This window comes from Gossypium arboreum, chromosome 4 (genome assembly GCF_025698485.1).
Source record: "Gossypium arboreum isolate Shixiya-1 chromosome 4, ASM2569848v2, whole genome shotgun sequence".
Taxonomy (NCBI): Eukaryota; Viridiplantae; Streptophyta; class Magnoliopsida; order Malvales; family Malvaceae; genus Gossypium; species Gossypium arboreum.
This window is the reverse complement of record NC_069073.1, coordinates 49,086,255-49,093,807: the sequence shown is the minus strand read 5'-3', so window position 1 is coordinate 49,093,807 and position 7,553 is coordinate 49,086,255.

Below are 7,553 nucleotides of genomic sequence, written 5' to 3'. Positions count from 1 at the left end.
TCATGACATGTATATATATATATATATGACTAGTCTCAATGTAATGCTTGTAGGGATGGAGTTGAATTAAAATGTTTTAGGCAAACATGTTATTTGCGCATCTGAATTGTGGTATTTTATAAAGATATGATCTAGTTTTAAATATGAATGCTTGATGATTAAGCTGAAGATATTTGGTAAGATGATAATATTGCTATAAATGTATAAGTGGTACTATAATAAACAAGGTAGAGTATGAGAGACACATGTATGATGATATACAAATGCTATGTTTGTGGTTTAATTGAGAATATTTAATCATTAAATGAATACCATGTTATATGCTTTTGATTTTGTATAAGTGTGTAAGAGATTAAGGTTGACCAAAGCTAGGAAAATAGTCTAGGTATATTCCACACAGGCAGAGACACGACCATGTGTCTCAGTCGTGTATGGAACATGACTTTGGGACACGGGCGTGTGGAGCCTTAATGCATGAAATTTTCAAGATTTTCGTAAGTTCTCAGTTTCATCCCGAACCCTTTCTAAAGTATGTTTTGGGCTTCGTAGACTCAAATAAGGGACTATGTGTAAGTGAATGAACGTTTTGAAATATGAATGAAATTTTATGGCCCGCATTTTAGTTTAATGTTTGTATGTTTGTCCAGTAACGCCTCGTACCTTATCCAGGCCTCGGGTACGGGTAAGGGGTGTTACACCTTATGTTTTAACTAGACCATTGATAGTGGAGATGGACATAAATGGCCTTGAATTTTGTATTTTATAATGGTTTTAATTAAGGTTAAATTTGTAAAATGTTAAATAACTTAACATAAATTAAAACACAGTAAAAGTTAAGCTTCATTTTATTCTTATTAGTTGAATATTAAGGAGAAAAGAAAGCTTTGAAGAACATTTAGGGTTTGGGACTTGTGTATCTTGATTAAGGTATGTTTTGAGCTCGATTTTTTATGATTTCTATGTTTTTGTGATCGTTGCTTTGAGTATTAGCTAGCCCGTACCCTAAGTTCTGAATTTGTTGATGAATTTGTGAGTTGCCATTGATGAATGCTTGAGCTTTTGAATGATTGTTGAGGAATTTTGAAAGCTTTACGATAGATATTAAAGTTTTGTTAAGTGCTTTTTGACAATAATGTCAAATTAGGGATTACATTGTGAAATAAATGAAAAATATAGGCTACTAGGGACCTATAGAAAATTTGGCTAAGCATGGGTTATGTCAAATTTTGTGAATTTTTTGTATTTATGAAATAGGGACTAAATTGAATAAATGTGTAACTTTAGGGGCTAAAGTGCAAAAATGCTGAAATATGTGTTTGTGGATGAAATTGAATGTGTTGAAGAATAAAAGTGTTAATTTTGAATAGATATAGATCAAGAACAAAAGAAATCGAACTTAGATCGGGGAAATCGAAAGTTGATGTATAGTTGATCCAGTCTATCTATTTCGAGTACGAGGTAAATCATATGCAAATAAATGTCTTTATAATGAAATATATGTAATTACTTGTCATTGAAATGCTATGAATGTTGAACAGGAAAATACGAGTAAGGATCGACAAAGTTATGATATCCGAAAGTCCCATACAGACCTTAGGAATAGTGTAGGATACGAATGTCATGACATTAGGTTATCGAGTCGTGATTACATGTAAGACCATGTCTGGAACATTGGCATTGTATTGTGATTACGTGTAAGAGCATGTCTGGGACATTGGCATCGTTGATCGATTTCGTGTAAGACCCTGTTTAGGATAGTGGCATCGATATATGATAACATGTAAGACTATATCTGGGATATGGCATTGTACGAGCTTATGTTATTTTCGAGTATCCTTAATGATTCCGAACGGTTCAACGGGCAAAGTTAAGTCGAGAATGAATATGTGAATGAGCTAAATGACTCAGGTACGTACAAGATTTATACGAGTATTGAAAAGGGAAAATATTTGATGAACTTGATTAAGACATGGAATATATGTTCAATGAGAAAGGATTGTGAATTTGAATGAGATTAACCATGTTAAACATACTTGAATTAATAAGTAAATGCTCATGTGATTACTTTATTTGTATATGGCTTACTAAGCTTTTAAAGCTTACTTTGTGGGTTCTTTCCATGTTTTATAGCTTATCAAAGCTAGCTCGGACATTGGCAATCATCAATAACCATCATCACACTATCGACTACTTGTTGTTACTTTTGAGGCTTTCTATATATGGCATATGGCATGTATAGGCTAGTGTCATTTTGGTATGTTTGGAATTATAATATTATCCATAAGATTTGGCTTGTAAATGTTGATGTTTAAGGCCATTTAAGTTGGGTTGAATTATGGGCTTAATATGTGATACATGAGATGTATATAATGTCTTATTTGTTGGCTTTGTTTTGGTTTGGTATGTGGTTGCTATTATGGTTAGTTGTAAATTGGAGTATTATAATTGCAATGGTAAGTTTTGTGGAATGAAATAGGTGATAAGGTGATGATGAAATGCATTTAGGAGTTATGCAAGATTAATTATTTTGGTATATTGTTTTGTTATGAATTTGGTTGAGAATTTAAGTAGTGAAAAGGTTGATTATGAAATGTCATGAAATGTTGTGAATTGGCATGTTTTGGCTGCCCATATTTGTGATGAATTGATATCATTTTGATGGCTAGGTATGAATGATAAAAGGGTGGCAAATTGGCTTTATAAATGGCCTATTTTTGTCCACACGGGCAGAGAAACGGGTGTGTGTCTCAGCCCCGTGTGTGACACACAGTCATGTTACATGGTCATGTGTCCACTGGGGTGCCCTTCGAGTTGAAGTTAGTATACCATACAATTTTGACACGGCCTAGACACACGGGTGTGTCTATTGGTTGTGTGTGGCACACCGACTGGCATATTGGCGTGTGGTCAACCGTGTGACCCAAGTCAGTAACCCCCTTAGATTTCACACGGCATAGCACACGGGTGTCTTCGGCCGTGTGGTACAAGTCAGTATGTATGCCCTGTTTTCACACAGTCTGTGACACGGGCGTGTTTGATAACCTTATGAGGCACACGGCCAGTTCACACGGGTGTGTGACCTTTTAAAGTTTAAAAATTTTATAACTTTCTCATTGTTTGTGAATGTTATCGGTTTAGTCCCGAATCACTTCTAAGCATGTTTGAAGGTCTCGTAGGACCTTAGAAGGGAAAATATGATTGAGATGAATATATTTTGTTATTGAAAAGAATAAATATTTGTGAATGTTGTGTACTGATCAGTAATGCCTTGTAACCCTATTTTGACGACGGATATAGGCCAGGGGTGTTATAGACGTTCTGAGTAGAAAGACTTTATTTGCTCTGCAAGCGATGAATACGTGGTTAACATTATCTTATGATTGTTCTATCTTAGCTGAGTTGACAACTAAACCAATGTATTTACAGCAGATCTGTGAAGCTAAGAAATGTGATGATGATTTGATAACTAAACAAGCATAGTGTGAGTCGACTTCTAATTTAGAATTTCAGATAGGACCTGATGATTGTTTATTGTTCAGAGGTAGTGATTGGCTATTTAATGTCACAGTAATAATGTGTAAGCTTACACTATCGATGCAAGTATAGTAGATAAATGTGAGTTTGTCAGATAACGACCCCACAAGGATGGTAGTCTTTTGTCTATTTATGTTGGTGCAATAACTAGATAAAAACAAGAGAAATCGTGAGAATAGTTGTCAATGCAATAACTTGAAAACAATAAAAAAAATATGATAGCGATAATCTAGGATCCCCAACATGAATATTCAGCAGAATACAAAGTGCTCACTAGGTATAAAAAGATAAGTGGTTGTCGAGGCAATAAATTTCAATGTATAACTTACCAACATCACTCCTCTATTTAATCTAGCACTTAAACATTCATACTAACCTTACCTTCCAATGATGGTAATATGACACTATTAAGAACAAGTGGATTAAATTCCTCTAATCCTCACTCAACTTCCATTGTAATGCTTGGTGGTTAAACTGTCATTGCACTTTCCAGTGTCAGTGACTGCAATAAGACTTCTGTGTTAAAAAAATTCAAACCCCAAGATTAAACAATAAAAGCAAGACTTAATAAGATAACATTTAACCAAGAATTCATGTGTACTTCCATACAAATAGAAAATAGAGAGTAATCACCAGCATTTAAAAATAAATAAGAAAGAATCGAGTGTAGAATACTATTCATACACAACTTGACTGAATCTCTCTATTCCCTTTTGTCATACATTTAGGTCTCCTCGTCAAAAGCAAGTCTACATCTAGTTTTCACGTTGGCTCACCTGTGAGAGGCTTAAGCTGCCATGGTCGCAAGCTTTAAGGTAGGATGATGAAGATGATGATTGAGAATAAATGCTCTCATTTTTCTTCTCACATCCACCTTTTATGTCCTCCTCATCAGTACAGGTGCCATTTCCTCAAAATTATTCTATCCTTGTACGTGCAAGTTGGTTATACCAGACCGGACATGTCATGTAGTTATAGTTCTTATCTGAATAGCTGTTAGATGCGGAGACAATTCTTGACGCAATCTAGAATTTACTCATGCAGCGACATTAATGTAATAAGATAGCAAAATTTAGGATAAAATAGGCTAGGATTCACTGAGTTATAAAATGCAATTTACTAAACTGAAAATGCTAAAATCTATGCTAAAGATAACTAAATGCAAACAATTTAACCAATAAGGGGGAAACCTATATTCTTTTTAGTGCTATCACACCCCCAAACTTGAGTTTTTACTTATTCTTGAGTAAAATAGAAACTAGCAAGGCTACAAATATTTTACAAAGGAAAATGATCATTCGAGCAACTTGAACCCTTTAAATTCCCAATGGATGAATCACATTCAAATGGAAGAATATTGCATCGACAATTCATAAGCAAGAATGAATAAGGTTGCAACTTCATGAATGCTAGCATCAAGCTTCAAACCTAAGTTTTATCTACCATTACAACATTTATTGTACAATACTAAGTATTTATATGTTATAAATATATATAAATATTATTTTCTTTGGAATAAGGGATAGTATTGCATTACTGTACCCTTGTTCCTGAGAAGTAATGATGGGGTGTAACAAACCCCTAAGGAGTACGTAATTGCGCCTACACATACTCATGCAACGACAGCCTTTCTAGCGCTTGTATTGGAATGTTCCCTTTTTAGCATTCCATACTACACTTATTTTAGAGTGTCTCTAATTTATAACTATATATACATATACAAGCAGCTATAAAAAGTAGATTCATTCAAGATTTAAGGAATGGTAACAGTCATCCATTAGTAATGTAACCTAATCTATTCATCAAAGAATTGAAGCTACAACCTTCTATTAAATTTATCCAACTCATTTATTGATAATTTACAAGATTCAAGAATTAAGCATCGAATGTAACAAAAATTTTTCAACAATTTTCATTAACTATAATTAAACCTTCATGCTTCATTTTCGAAAAAAAATTGAAATGTGGGTGCATTTCCAAGCCCCATGTGCATTCCCCCAAATTTAAAGTTTGCATTATCCCTAATGCACTAACATGAAAATGTAATGATAGTAAAAAATGCAATGACAAAGTATACTTTTCAAAATAAAACCTATAGCTACATGTAATGCATGAATACTATAACTAAAGCTTAAAATAAGCTTACTCAGTTATCCACAACCGTCGACGTGGCTGCATGATGTTTCTTTCTCCTTCTTTTCTTCTCCTCCTTCTTTCATTTTTGATCCTTGGAGTGCTTCCTTTTCTTTTCTTTAGGCTTTGCATGGTCTTCGAATTGCTCGTTAGTTCCCGACTCTGCTCCAACATCATCAGCTGTTGTTGAGTGGTATATTTGGTATGGTATGCTTTGGTAAGGTAATTAAATGATATATATTGATGCTAATGTGCTTATAAGTTAGTTGAGTATTTTGGAAAAATAGAGTACATGATTAAACATGTTTACATGTTGTCATTTGAGGTGCCTAAAGGTATATTTGTTGAATGAAGTTATACCATATGTATATGTCTTGTTTATGTTTGGTTTGGATGCCTTGTTATGGCTTGTGGGTATGTGCAATGTTGTGTGTAGGTACATGCCAAATTGGGTGAGAAAAATGGTTTGTAAAATGGCCTATTTTCTTCTTCACGGGTAGAGACAAGGTTGAGACACAAGGCAAGGTGACACGGCTGTGTCTCCCCTATAGCTTTCAAAGGGTTGCCAGTCAGGCTGTTACACGACTGGAAACACAAAAATTTACACACTGTTTCATACCCTTTTTAACTTAAATTCATGCGAATTTGGTTAAATTCTTGTCGAAAAATATTTAATTTTTATAAAATAATTAAAGTGCACTTAAAATATGAATATGTTGAAATTTATTTAATTTTATAATTATTTTTACGAATTTTGGTTATTTTCGATAGATTTGCGCAAAGGGCCAAAAATGGCTTGACAAACACTACCAGAAGCACAAAACCGAGAAGCAATTTGAAGTATCAAGGTGAATTAATTTACAGCCTATGAAGGTCCAATTATGTATATTAATTCATAATAAAATTAATTTTATTCATACCCAATTTAATTTGGGCTAAATAATTTATTATTAATTAATTATGGAAAAAGTGATTAAGCTGAACCGAACCGATTGAACTGAACTGGGCAAGGATTGGGCAACCCAAAATCGTCCATATGCTGACCCAAATGAGCTTATTAGCTGATTAATTAAGCTTAAAAAAAAGCCCTTGAAAACTTGTCAAAGTTGCATTCAGGCCCCTCCACAATTGGTGGCTTTATGGATTTTCCCCAAGCCATAGTAGAAAAGTTGAAGCCATCAACTTTGCCACATAGATGGCCGGCCAAGGGGTGACTCTTTGGCTGCTATTTTTAGCAAATTTTATCTTCCACATTCAGTTATAAAAACCAACTTGGCTGATCATTCAAGGCACACCTCAATTAATTCACATCTTTTCTCTCCTCTCTCACTTTCTCTTCTCATTTTTCCATTTCAAGTCCCTTGATCTTGTGCCGATTTCTCCCCTTAGGAAAGGGTTATTCTTCAGCCATTTTGGAGCTCCATTGAATTGTTCATAGTAGCCTTGATTGGCGAGGACAATAAAGAACGAAGAAGGAGCAACCTAGTCAAGCCACAGAAAAACACTAGATTTGATTCTTGTTGCCTATCTCTTTAATTTTTGTTGTTTTTATGATGAACATATCTATGAATATTTATGTTGTTGTAATGGTTAATTTAATCAATTTAGCTTGAATTTAATTCATGTTGGTTTGATTTCATTTCATCTACTTAAATTGTTAAAATTATGGTTATACTATTATAGGCCTCAGTAAAGTGCTTGATTAAGTAAAATCATGCCTAAGTTATTCTTGCATTACAATTGTGAGGTAGCTAATGAATTGATAAACCGTAATTTACACATATTTTTATCCCATGCTTAGCACATTTATGGATGGTTTTTTCTTAGATTTGGTGAATTCGTTACTCCTAATCCTTTAATTTCATGTTTTATACTTAGGTGAGCAT